Source organism: Anomaloglossus baeobatrachus, chromosome 7, assembly GCF_048569485.1.
Source record: "Anomaloglossus baeobatrachus isolate aAnoBae1 chromosome 7, aAnoBae1.hap1, whole genome shotgun sequence".
Classification (NCBI taxonomy): domain Eukaryota; kingdom Metazoa; phylum Chordata; class Amphibia; order Anura; family Aromobatidae; genus Anomaloglossus; species Anomaloglossus baeobatrachus.
In genome coordinates, this window is record NC_134359.1 from 295,089,803 (window position 1) to 295,104,861 (window position 15,059).

The following is a 15,059-nucleotide window of genomic DNA, read 5'->3' on the forward strand; positions in this document are numbered from 1 at the left end:
ACGCTGCAGCCATGGGAGACAAGTCCAGAGACGCTGCAGCCATGGGAGACAAGTCCAGACACGCTGCAGCCATGGGAGACAAAAGCTGAGATGCTGCAGCCATGGGAGACAAGACTGGAGACGCTGCAGGCTATAGCACCAGTAAAATGTGGCAGGTGGGTGGGGCTTAGCATGACCTATCACAGCACAGCAACATGACTATAATGGGGTAGATTTTATTTTGTGGGGCATGACCGGGGGGTTGTAATTTTTAGGTTTGTGTCTGAGACATCAGTCTTGAGAGCTCATTAGGAAGTTGCGTTGTACAACGGCAGTATTTTCGCAGCACGCTAGGGGTTAAGATTCCTCCCGGTCGTCGGTAACAAACGCCAGCTGAAATATTAAGGTGTCAGACTGTATCCTATAACCCATAACGTCCACACAGCTGGCGGGGGTCCGGCATTGCCCCCCATGCCTACCGGCCGCAAGCAGCAGCGCAGCTCCCCTGCAGACAGACAGATGTGCACAGCGGGGATTATGGGTAATGCAGCCTATAAACTATAGTAACCCTTTTATTGCCAGGTCTATGCTTTTTTTATGGAGTGGAGGGATTGGTGCCCCCGCCTGGCAGCTGCTCGTCCTTGGGGTGTCAGTAAGATCCCTGCACCTGTTGACTGGGAGCCCCCAGAGCTAGAGGTAGATGGCGGCCATGCTGCACCTGTTGGGTCTCCATCCAGATGTGTGAGAAAGAAGCCATCTAGATAGGAGATGTGGCAGGCGGCAGGGAGGTGTGCGCCCCTCACTGTCCGCCCCGTACCCCTCCTCTCTCCTAGGCCCACCTTTGTCTCCGCTCATAACTTTCCCACAGCCCCGAGGCCTCAGCGTGAGAATGGCCTTCATTACCACAGGAATCCCGGCTGCAAAGCAGACCAGCGGGAGACACCGGCCACCGGCCACTCACTGCCACGGGCCACTCACCACCCACTCACCGCCACCGGCCACTCACCGCCACCGACCACTCACCACCCACCGACCACTCACCACCCACCGACCACTCACCACCCACCGACCACTCACCACCCACCGACCACTCACCACCCACCGACCACTCACCACCCACCGACCACTCACCACCCACCGACCACTCACCGCCACCGACCACTCACCACCCACCGACCACTCACCACCCACCGACCACTCACCACCCACCGACCACTCACCACCCACCGACCACTCACCGCCACCGGCCACTCACCGCCACCGACCACTCACCGCCACCGACCACTCACCGCCACCGACCACTCACCGCCACCGGCCCACTCACCGCCACCGGCCCACTCACCGCCACCGGCCCACTCACCGCCACCGGCCCACTCACCGCCACCGGCCCACTCACCGCCACCGGCCCACTCACCGCCACCGGTCCACTCACTCACTGCCACCGGCCACTCACCACCCACTCACTGCCACCGGCCACTCACCACCCACTCACTGCCACCGGCCACTCACCGGCCACTCACCACCACCAGCCACTCACCACCCACTCACTGCCACCGGCCACTCATCACCCACTCACTGCCACCGGCCACTCATCACCCACTCACTGCCGCCGGCCACTCACCGCCACCAGCCACTATATATGTAATCATATAGCGTATATACACCCATCACACACTGTATATACTGTACACTCACCGATCATATACATTATATACTACATATACACTATATACACACTAATTATATACTGTATACACAATCATATACACCAATCATACACTGTATGTACTGTATACACATCGATCATATACTATACATACTATACTGTACATGATATCTAATCATAGCGTATATACACCCATCACACTGTATATACTGTACACTCACCGATCATATACATTATATACTATATATACACTGTATACTGTATACACACTAATTATATACTGTATACACAATCATATACACCAATCATACACTGTATGTACTGTATACACATCGATCATATACTATACATACTATATATACTGTACATGATATCTAATCATAGCGTATATACACCCATCACACTGTATATACTGTACACTCACCGATCATATACATTATATACTATATATACACACTGATCATATACAGTATACTATATACACATCGATCATACACAGTATATACACCGATCAAAGTATATACTGATGATAATATACAGTACAGTATATACTGCACACTGATCATACACAATATATACTTTATACACTGATCATATTCAGTATATACTATATATATAGATCATATACAGTATATACACCTTTCAAAGTATATAATGTATACACACGATCATATACTGTAAATACTATATACACACTGTATACACTGATTATATACAGTAGCTACTATACACATCGATCATATATAGCATACACTGATCTTACTCTGTATATACTGTATACACTGATCAATTACAATATATACTATATATAGATCGATCATATACAGTATATACACCTGTCACACAAAGTATATACTGTATACACTTATGATAATATACAGTACAGTATATACTATATATTCACTGATCATACACAATACTTTATACACTGATAATATACAGTATATACTATCTATAGATCGCTCATGTACAGGGTATACTCTATATACATATACTCTAGTAATGCAGAACAGTGCCCCCTCCACATCCTCCTCCGGAGCTTTTCTGACTCTTCTCCCTCATCCATAGACATTAATATGGAGCCGTCCTCGGCAGATGTATAACGCCTCTCGCTGTTGAGGGAAGGATTTTTACAAGATTTTGGAGGCGTCTGTGGGAATTTTTACCCCATCATTCAGAAGAGTTTTTGTGAGGTCAGACCCGGATATTGGGGAGAGGGTGGGGTCACAATCTCCATTCTTGGATGGAGCGGAGGTCCGGGCCCTTTGCAGCCGGTCACCAAACTCCCCTCCTCCATGTTTTTATGGACCATGTGCCTGGGACACAGTCATGGGGAACATAAAAGGGTCTACCCCAAACTGGTCCTACAAAGCCGGAGGCTATAATTGTCCACAATGCCTGGTGTTACAGAATCTAGATTTTCCTTCACAGGAACTAATGGTCCAAGGCCACCCCATGATAACAGCCCAGAGCATTATCCCTCCCTCCCAACAGTACAGTGGGCACAATGCAGGCAGGGGGTAACATGCTCATGGAATCACCAAACCCAGACTTGTCCATCAGATGCCAATAGAGCAGTGTCATCCGCTCCATCCGAATTTCGGCATTGTGCTTGGTGATGTACGGCTCAGCATTGTGCTTGGTGATGTATGGCTCGGCATTGTGCTTGGTGATGTACGGCTCGGCATTGTGCTTGGTGATGTACGGCTCGGCATTGTGCTTGGTGATGTACGGCTCGGCATTGTGCTTGGTGATGTACGGCTCGGCATTGTGCTTGGTGATGTACGGCTCGGCATTGTGCTTGGTGATGTACGGCTCGGCATTGTGCTTGGTGATGTACGGCTCGGCATTGTGCTTGGTGATGTACGGCTCGGCATTGTGCTTGGTGATGTACGGCTCGGCATTGTGCTTGGTGATGTACGGCTCGGCATTGTGCTTGGTGATGTACGGCTCGGCATTGTGCTTGGTGAGGTACGGCTCGGCATTGTGCTTGGTGAGGTACGGCTCGGCATTGTGCTTGGTGATGTACGGCTCGGCATTGTGCTTGGTGATGTACGGCTCGGCATTGTGCTTGGTGATGTACGGCTCGGCATTTTGCTTGGTGATGTACGGCTCGGCATTGTGCTTGGTGATGTACGGCTCGGCATTGTGCTTGGTGATGTACGGCTCGGCATTGTGCTTGGTGATGTACGGCTCGGCATTGTGCTTGGTGATGTACGGCTCGGCATTGTGCTTGGTGATGCACGGCTCGGCATTGTGCTTGGTGATGTACGGCTCGGCATTGTGCTTGGTGATGTACGGCTCGGCATTTTGCTTGGTGATGTACGGCTCGGCATTGTGCTTGGTGATGTACGGCTCGGCATTGTGCTTGGTGATGTACGGCTCGGCATTGTGCTTGGTGATGTACGGCTCGGCATTGTGCTTGGTGATGTACGGCTCGGCATTGTGCTTGGTGATGCACGGCTCGGCATTGTGCTTGGTGATGTACGGCTCGGCATTGTGCTTGGTGATGTACGGCTCGGCATTGTGCTTGGTGATGTACGGCTCGGCATTGTGCTTGGTGATGTACGGCTCGGCATTGTGCTTGGTGATGTACGGCTCGGCATTGTGCTTGGTGAGGTACGGCTCGGTATTGTGCTTGGTGATGTACGGCTCAGCATTGTGCTTGGTGATGTACGGCTCGGCATTGTGCTTGGTGATGTACGGCTCGGCATTGTGCTTGGTGAGGTACGGCTCGGCATTGTGCTTGGTGAGGTACGGCTCGGCATTGTGCTTGGTGATGTACGGCTTGGCATTGTGCTTGGTGATGCACGGCTCGGCATTGTGCTTGGTGATGTATGGCTCGGCATTGTGCTTGGTGATGTACGGCTCGGCATTGTGCTTGGTGATGTACGGCTCGGCATTGTGCTTGGTGACTTTTCTGTCCTCTGCTCCTCAGCACTCGGCCCCCCACTCTGTAACGTTACGGGGTCTCCACTTCGTGGCTGAGTTGCTGCAGTTTCTTCCACTTCTCAGTAATAACCACTCACAGGGGATGGGGGAAGAAATGTCATGAGCGGACTTGTTACACCGGTGACCGTCCTTGTGGCTTTCCTGGTGACCGCTCTGGACACCACCGCTGGGGCCTCAGGAGAAGGTCAGACGTGTCCGCACTTGTCCTGCAGGAACAGATGGGGCCAGTGAGATGTAAATGTCCTGGATGTGGTGGGTTTTCTGCTCTCGGGGGTCACACATCTTCACTATCAGAACCAATAATCACCACACACTGATATTCTGGAACGACCCCCACTGGGACGGAGTCTGAGATCGCCAGGTCCCTGGGTAGCAAGATGGCCGCTGCTCTCCTCATTATAGTCTATAGGAGGTGGAAATAGCGAGGCAGTTAACCCCGGACCCCATTATCCAGAGAATTGGGGTCATGTTTGACCCCAAATATGAGATAAGTTGTCACATCTGGAAGCGGGCGATCTCCCCCCGCAGTTTTAATAGGCTAAACTTAGATCTCCATAGAATCTATGGTCATTTAAGGTCGGTTCACGTGAATAAAAGGGGGAGTCGATCATGGAGCCGTAATTAGTGTATGATCAGAGGATAGTGGACCACCAGGATCAGAGGATAGTGGAGCACCAGGATCAGAGGATAGTGGACCACCAGGATCAGAGGATAGTGGACCACCAGGATCAGAGGATAGTGGACCACCAGGATCAGAGGATAGTGGACCACCAGGATCAGAGGATAGTGGACCACCAGGATCAGAGGATAGTGGACCACCAGGATCAGAGGATAGTGGACCACCAGGATCAGAGGATAGTGGACCACCAGGATCAGAGGATAGTGGACCACCAGGATCAGAGGATAGTGGACCACCAGGATCAGAGGATAGTGGACCACCAGGATCAGAGGATAGTGGACCACCAGGATCAGAGGATAGTGGACCACCAGGATCAGAGGATAGTGGACCACCAGGATCAGAGGATAGTGGCACACCAGGATCAGAGGATAGTGGCACACCAGGATCAGAGGATAGTGGACCACCAGGATCAGAGGATAGTGGACCACCAGGATCAGAGGATAGTGGCACACCAGGATCAGAGGATAGTGGACCACCAGGATCAGAGGATAGTGGCACACCAGGATCAGAGGATAGTGGACCACCAGGATCAGAGGATAGTGGACCACCAGGATCAGAGGATAGTGGACCACCAGGATCAGAGGATAGTGGACCACCAGGATCAGAGGATAGTGGACCACCAGGATCAGAGGATAGTGGCACACCAGGATCAGAGGATAGTGGACCACCAGGATCAGAGGATAGTGGACCACCAGGATCAGAGGATAGTGGACCACCAGGATCAGAGGATAGTGGACCACCAGGATCAGAGGATAGTGGCACACCAGGATCAGAGGATAGTGGCACACCAGGATCAGAGGATAGTGGACCACCAGGATCAGAGATCGCAGCACAAGGCACTGGTGTCAGATCACCATGGCAACATATCTTGCTATTTGTACCACATCACAATAGCTCCCACCTGTCCTGTCGCCTTCATTGCCCCACACACAGATAACACCTGAGGACGTGGCCCGGATCCCATTTCCCTTGAAGTGTCACTTTTGGTTACGTTTTTACACTCGCACTGACCCCGGAGGGTGAATTTCTCCCTTTAAAATGGTGGTCGTGCCGAGGACCCCCGAGGCACCTGCAGGCGACAAGTCCCAACGCATCCCCCGGGTCACACAGCCCGACCCATTGTCACAAAAGCCCCCCAATTTAATCCGGCTCTAGGAGGGGGATTACGGCAAAGAATTGCTAATTGATCCAGTATTTGGATAACTTGGATTTTTGGGACGGAGGGAATTATCCAAAACAATTACTGCGCCAATAGAAGAGGCTGACGGGGATGACGGGAATTAACCTTTAATAACAAGTAGACGTTTGTACATTTATACTCTAGTCACAGCCGAAGCTGCATTTTCAATCCTGCCTAGAGAGCAATGTATCATGGGAGCTCAGGTGTGCTAAAATCATATCCAGCAGAAATGTGAATGCAGCTCTGGAGGTGAATGAAGTATACATTATTATTTCACTCAAAATCATTACAAACCCCCCTGTAAGGGATTTTCGCAGTAGAAGGCGCCATTAGATGTTGTCTTTGGATTGTATGTGTGCAGTGGTAAAGAGCGGCCCCTGGTGCCAATGCCAGGGACTGCAGTGAGATATATGACAAACCAAAAATATAAGCTTCTCCGGGGATCTGGTCTTGATTTGGGGCGCTATTGACTTTTCTTCACAACCGCCCCCCCCCCCTCAAGAAGATGACTGACGGGGCAGCTGGGACTGTTTTGCTCGCAACGAGGAAGACCCCATGTGAAGATGGCGCGTTTTCAAGAGGTGCTTTGATACTTGCAGGGGACAGAAATGCTCATAGGAGGTTTAGTTAAAAAAATAAAATAAAAAAAATATATATATATTATATATATATATATAATTATATATATATATATATATATATTTCATTTTATAATATTTTATATATATATATAATAAAAAATATATAATATATATTTATATATATTACATAATAAAAAATATATATATATATATATATAATATATATATTTTTTATATTATATATATATATATATATATATATATATAATAGTAATATAAAATAATATATATATATTAGTAGTAATATAAAAATATATATAATTTTTATATTACTACTAATATATATATTTTATTTTATATTACTATTATATATATATATATATATATATATATATATATATATATATATATTTTATATATGTAAAAATAGGGTGGGGGTCGTGGTGAGAAATGGGGGCTGTGATGAGAAGTGTCCAAAATGGGCGTTCACACGCTGTGTCGCAGTAAAGGACGGCAGCGACTAGCCGCTTCACACTGCGTTCCTCTCCCCGTTTAGTGGTCCTCTCAAGGCTTCCATCTGAACCCCCTGAAAAATGGGTTCCGGACATATGCGCCGATGGGGGTCATTGACTATAACGGTGCAGACGGTGTCACCATGTCGTCTGTCGTGCACCATTTTCAGTTGCATACGCTTACTGGAGTCGGACACCCAGACGTAGTAGACTGCACCTGGGTGTCTGCGTCCAATAGGGTGTATACTCCTGAAAATGGTGCACAAAAGAGCACACGGTGACGCCGTCTGCACCGTTATCATCAATGACCCCCATTGGCGCATGCGTCCGAAACCCGTTTTGCGGTGGGGTTCAGACGGAAGCCTCGAAGGGACCACTAAACGGGGAGAAAGCTGCCTCAGAATAGTCCATTTAGGCACCAGCCCACCCCACACAGGGTACCGATGGGTGACCACGGCAGCTGGGGCCCACGTGGCTGCCATCTTGGTACTCCGGTGAAGCCCAGCAACAGGCTGAGCTTCATAATATGCCCTATATACAGAGATAACACAGTATACAGTGTGTCCACCCATATCCTGTCCACCGCCATTAACTTGAGAACGGCAGCAGCTATGGGCATAGAAGTGGTGTCTAGGTATAGTAAAGTAGCCATGCGCTACGCAATGAAACCTATAGCGCCACCTGGTGGAAAACAATGGAGTTAGCATTTTTATCTCAAAAACGGAACAAGATAGAGGAAAAAAGTGAATTACAAAGTTGTAGGGCATCATCAATTCAATACGAATCAACACCTTGTATACACAAATGCTATGATATGGAACCCATGACCCCCCCCCCAAAACATTGAATGCTGGTCACACATATGGCGCTCATTAGTGGCCCCCGTCAGCTGCAATGCACATCTGGGCTCTGCACAGCATACTGTATCTTGCTGCACGTTGTGCAATATGGTGGGTGACACGTTTGCACATCTGTGATAAGTCGTCGTAGGTCCTGCAATGTTGGTGGAGGGGTCGCATACACCTGCTGTTTGATGTGACCTCACAGAAAGAAGTCCAATGGGGTCAGGTCAGGTGAGTGGAGGCCACTCCATACAGCCACCATACCCAATGACTTGTAGGAAGGTCTCCATGAGGTGTCGCTTCACGTCCGCAGTCTTGTGAGGTTTACACGTTCTAATCATAGCATTTCTGAATGCAAGGTGTGGATTCGTATTGAATTGATGATGCCCTACAATTTTGTAATTCACTTTTTTTCTCTCTCTCGTTCCGTTTTCAAGATAAAAATGCTAACTCCGTTGTTTTCCACCAGGTGGCGCTATAGGTGGTTTCATTGTGTAGCGCATGGCTACTTTACTATACCTAGACACCACTTCTATGCCTATAGCTGCCGCCGTTCTCATGTTAATGGCGGTGGACAGGATATGGGTGGACACACTGTATATAGGTGCGGTGTATCCAGGATATGGGTGGACACACTGTATATAGGTGCGGTGTATCCAGGATATGGGTGGACACACTGTATATAGGTGCGGTGTATCCAGGATATGGGTGGACACACTGTATATAGGGGCAGTGTATCCAGGATATGGGTGGACACACTGTATATAGGTGCGGTGTATCCAGGATATGGGTGGACACACTGTATATAGGTGCGGTGTATCCAGGATATGGGTGGACACACTGTATATAGGTGCGGTGTATCCAGGATATGGGTGGACACACTGTATATAGGTGCGGTGTATCCAGGATATGGGTGGACACACTGTATATAGGTGCAGTGTATCCAGGATATGGGTGGACACACTGTATATAGGTGCGGTGTATCCAGGATATGGGTGGACACACTGTATATAGGTGCGGTGTATACAGGATACGGGTAGACACACTGTATATAGGTGCAGTGTATCCAGGATATGGGTGGACACACTGTATATAGGTGCGGTGTATCCAGGATATGGGTGGACACACTGTATATAGGTGCGGTGTATCCAGGATATGGGTGGACACACTGTATATAGGTGCGGTGTATCCAGGATATGGGTGGACACACTGTATATAGGTGCAGTGTATCCAGGATATGGGTGGACACACTGTATATAGGTGCAGTGTATCCAGGATATGGGTGGACACACTGTATATAGGTGCGGTGTATACAGGATATGGGTGGACACACTGTATATAGGTGCGGTGTATCCAGGATATGGGTGGACACACTGTATATAGGTGCGGTGTATCCAGGATATGGGTGGACACACTGTATATAGGTGCGGTGTATCCAGGATATGGGTGGACACACTGTATATAGGTGCGGTGTATCCAGGATATGGGTGGACACACTGTATATAGGTGCGGTGTATCCAGGATATGGGTGGACACACTGTATATAGGTGCGGTGTATCCAGGATATGGGTGGACACACTGTATATAGGTGCGGTGTATCCAGGATATGGGTGGACACACTGTATATAGGTGCGGTGTATCCAGGATATGGGTGGACACACTGTATATAGGTGCGGTGTATACAGGAGATGGGTGGACACACTGTATATAGGTGCGGTGTATACAGGAGATGGGTGGACACACTGTATATAGGTGCGGTGTATACAGGAGATGGGTGGACACACTGTATATAGGTGCGGTGTATACAGGAGATGGGTGGACACACTGTATATAGGTGCGGTGTATACAGGAGATGGGTGGACACACTGTATATAGGTGTGGTGTATACAGGAGATGGGTGGACACACTGTATATAGGTGCGGTGTATACAGGAGATGGGTGGACACACTGTATATAGGTGTGGTGTATACAGGAGATGGGTGGACACACTGTATATAGGTGTGGTGTATACAGGAGATGGGTGGACACACTGTATATAGGTGCGGTGTATACAGGAGATGGGTGGACACACTGTATAGAACAAGCAATCGCAGGCTAAAGACTAAAACAGTCAAAATATTCTAATAATCCCCTTTTATACGTAAATATAATCAAATTCGGCAGCGCCATTACCGTCTGATTTATCAAAACATAGAATAATTTAACCCATAAGCTAATAGCTGTAAAAAAAAAAACTTTTTTTTGGTTGCACTTTCCCAAAAAATGCAATAAAAGCGATGAAAACGCTGTACCCCGAATAACGCCGATAAAAATATCAATAAACAAGAGGAAAATAACCATTGAACCACTGCAGCGGCCGCAGAGGTGACATAGAGGAGGGCGCATTGCAAATACTGATGATATCAGGGGACATAATAGATAGAAACCTGATTTTCTTTAGAAAATGGAGCCTCTCCTGATTTTGCTGGGGTTTGGGGGTCTCTAGATCAGTTTCGGCTCAGCGCCCCCTCCTGTGCACACAGACACAGCAAATCCCAGACACCACCGTCCACAGCAGATCAGTTCACAAAGCTAACAGTTACAACATCACCTACGTGGAACTGAAGCAGTCAGACATGGTTTCCGGAGGGACAGCATTACGACGTGTGCACTTCCGGTTCTGCCGGCCGAGGTAAGAGGGGGTGAGACGCGCTGTCGTTGCTATGGTGATCACAATAGGGAAAGATAAGGGGCAGATGGAGAGACTGACAGCCTGCGCGGGGGATTGTGGGAGTGTTTGGGCGGGAAAACGGGTTACTAGAGATACAGACGGACACGTGACCTAGAGTGCTGAGGGCTGATAGCAATGGAGGTCGTGCTGCTGACTGGAGGCCCCTGTACAGGCTCATGTGCCCAAAACATGGAGGACGTGTATAATCATATCATACTGACACCCACACACACAGTCCTATGTAACAGCACAAAAAACGTAGTAATGTCACCTGCAGTCCCATGTAACACCACATATAATGTAGTAACGTCACCTGCAGTCCTATGTAACACCCAGATAATGTAGTAATGTCACCTGCAGTCCTATGTAACACCCAGATAATGTAGTAACGTCACCTGCAGTCCTATGTAACACCCAGATAATGTAGTAACGTCACCTGCAGTCCTATGTAACGCCACATATAATGTAGTAACGTCACCTGCAGTCCTATGTAACGCCACATATAATGTAGTAACGTCACCTGCAGTCCTCTGTAACACCCAGATAATGTAGTAACGTAATCTGCAGTCCTATGTAACGCCACAGATAATGTAGTAACATCACCCGCAGTCCTCTGTAACACCCAGATAATGTAGTAACGTCACCCGCAGTCCTATGTAACGCCACAGATAATGTAGTAACGTCACCCGCAGTCCTCTGTAACACCCAGATAATGTAGTAACGTCACCTGCAGTCCTATGTAACACCCAGATAATGTAGTAACGTCACCTGCAGTCCTATGTAACACCCAGATAATGTAGTAACGTCACCTGCAGTCCTATGTAACGCCACAGATAATGTAGTAATGTCACCTGCAGTCCTATGTAACGCCACATATAATGTAGTAACGTCACCTGCAGTCCTATGTAACGCCACATATAATGTAGCAACGTCACCTGCAGTCCTCTGTAACACCCAGATAATGTAGTAACGTCACCTGCAGTCCTATGTAACGCCACAGATAATGTAGTAATGTCACCTGCAGTCCTATGTAACGCCACATATAATGTAGTAACGTCACCTGCAGTCCTCTGTAACACCCAGATAATGTAGTAACGTCACCTGCAGTCCTATGTAACGCCACATATAATGTAGTAACATCACCCGCAGTCCTCTGTAACACCCAGATAATGTAGTAACGTCACCTGCAGTCCTATGTAACGCCACAGATAATGTAGTAACATTATTATTATTATTATTATTATTTATTATTATAGCGCCATTTATTCCATGGCGCTTTACAAGTGAAAGAGGGTATACGTACAACAATCATTAACAGTACAAGACAGACTGGTACAGGAGGAGAGAGGACCCTGCCCGCGAGGGCTCACAGTCTACAGGGAATGGGTGATGGTACAATAGGTGAGGACAGAGCTGGTTGCGCAGTGGTCTACTGGGCTGAGGGCTATTGTAGGTTGTAGGCTTGTTGGAAGAGGTGGGTCTTGAGGTTCCTCTTGAAGCTTTCCACGGTAGTGGAGAGTCTGATGTGCTGAGGTAGAGCGTTCCAGAGTATGGGGGATGCACGGGAGAAATCTTGTACACGATTGTGGGAAGAGGAAATAAGAGAGGAGCAGAGAAGGAGATCTTGTGAGGATCTAAGGTTGCGTGCAGGTAGGTACTGGGAGACTAGGTCACAGATGTAGGGAGGAGACAGGTTGTGCATGGCTTTGTATGTCATGGTTAATGTTTTGAACTGGAGTCGTTGGGCGATGGGAAGCCAGTGAAGGGATTGGCAGAGTGGCGAGGCTGGGGAGTAGCGAGGGGAGAGGTGGATTAAGCGGGCTGCAGAGTTTAGGATAGATTGGAGGGGTGCAAGAGTGTTGGAAGGGAGGCCAGAGAGCAGGAGGTTGCAGTAGTCGAGGCGGGAGATGATGAGGGCATGCACTAATGTTTTTGAAGATTCTTGGTTAAGAAAAGCACGAATCCGGGAGATATTTTTGAGTTGTAGTCTGCTAGAGGTGAAGAGGGCTTGGATGTGTGGCTTGAAGGATAGAGCAGAGTCGAGGGTTACTCCAAGGCAACGAGCTTGTGAGACTGGGGTGAGTGAGGAGCCATCAAGTTTGATGGAAAGGCTTGTTGGAGGAGGTGAGTGAGGAGGAGGAAAGACAATAAACTCTGTTTTGTCCATGTTAAGTTTTAGGAATCGTGCAGAGAAGAAGGATGAAATAGCAGACAGACATTGTGGTATTTTGGTTAGTAGAGAGGTAATGTCAGGTCCAGAGAGGTAGATCTGTGTGTCATCGGCATAGAGATGATACTGGAAGCCGTGGGACTCTATGAGCTGTCCCAAGCCGAAGGTATAGATGGAGAACAGCAGGGGTCCAAGAACTGAGCCTTGGGGGACACCGACAGATAGGGGGCGGGATGAGGAAGTGGTGTGAGAATGGGAGACGCTGAAAGTTCGGTCGGTTAGGTATGAGGAGATCCGAGATAGGGCCAAGTCTGTGATGCCCAGAGATGAGAGAATCTGTAGTAGGAGGGAATGGTCTACTGTGTCGAAGGCAGAGGACAGGTCCAGGAGGAGGAGGATAGAGTAGTGTCGCTTGGCTTTGGCGGTTAGTAGATCATTGGTGACTTTGGTTAGGGCAGTTTCGGTAGAATGATGTGGTCGGAAGCCAGATTGAAGCCGGTCAAAGAGGGAGCAGGAGGAGAGGTATGAGGACAATTCAAGATGGACATGCTGTTCCAGTAGTTTTGAGGCATAGGGGAGAAGGGATATGGGGCGATAGTTTGACACAGAGGATGGGTCAAGGGAGGGCTTTTTGAGGATGGGTGTAATAGAGGCATGTTTAAAGCATGAAGGGAATACACCACTTGCTAGTGATAGGTTGAAGAGATGGGTTAGGGCTGGGATGAGGACTGCGGTGATGTTGGGGATGAGGTGCGATGGGAGCGGGTCCAGTGCACAGGTGGTTAGATGTGTTCTTGAGAGTAGAGTGGAGAGATTGTTTTCTGTCATGGTGGAGAAGCTGGATTTGGAGGAAGAGGGATGAGTAGCTACGATGAGGGGCCGTGGTGATTGTGGGCCAAAGCTTGCTCTGATGTTGTCAATCTTCCGCTTGAAGAAAGAGGCAAAGTCTTCAGCTGAGATGAGAGGAGAGGGAGGTGGTGCCGGAGGACGGAGGAGAGAATTGAAAGTGTTGAATAGCTGTTTAGGGTTGTGAGAGAGAGAGGATATGAGGGATGAGAAGTAGGTTTGTTTTGCAGCAGTGAGTGTGGACTTGAAAGTGGTGAGGGACTCTTTATATGCAATGAAGTGCTCAGTGGAATGAGACCTCTTCCATCTGCGCTCAGCAATTCTGGAAGCCCGTCTAAGTTCTTTAGTCTGCCTTGTGTGCCAGGGTTGCCTGTTGATTGTGCGGGTTTTAGTGTGTATGAGGGGGGCAGCTGATTTGAGAGCTGCAGAGATTGTAGTGTTGTATAAAGTTGCAGCGGCATCTGCATCATGTAGAAATGCAATGTCTGTGAGGGGGAGAAGGGACTGAGAAAGGGCGTGTAAATCAATGTGTTTGATATTTCTGCGAGGGTATGAAAATTTGTGGAGGGGGGGTTGCATACTTGGAGAAGAGAGGGAAGAGAATGTGAGTAGGTTGTGGTCAGACAGGGGGAGAGGTGAGTTAGAGAGGTTAGATAGGGAACAGAGGCGAGTGAAGATGAGGTCCAGCGTGTGGCCATCTTTGTGAGTAGCTGCAGAAGACCATTGGGTGAGGCTGAAGGAGGAAGCGAGTGTTAGAAGTTTGGAGACAGATGAGTGGGAAGCGTCAATGGGGATATTGAAATCACCCATAATGATGGTGGGGATGTCGGTGGAAAGGAAGTGTAGTAGCCAGGTGGTGAAATGGTCAAAAAAGGCAGTGGCTGGCCCTGGAGGGCGGTAAATGACAGCCAGTTGAAGGTTGGAGGGGGCGTAGATGCGTAC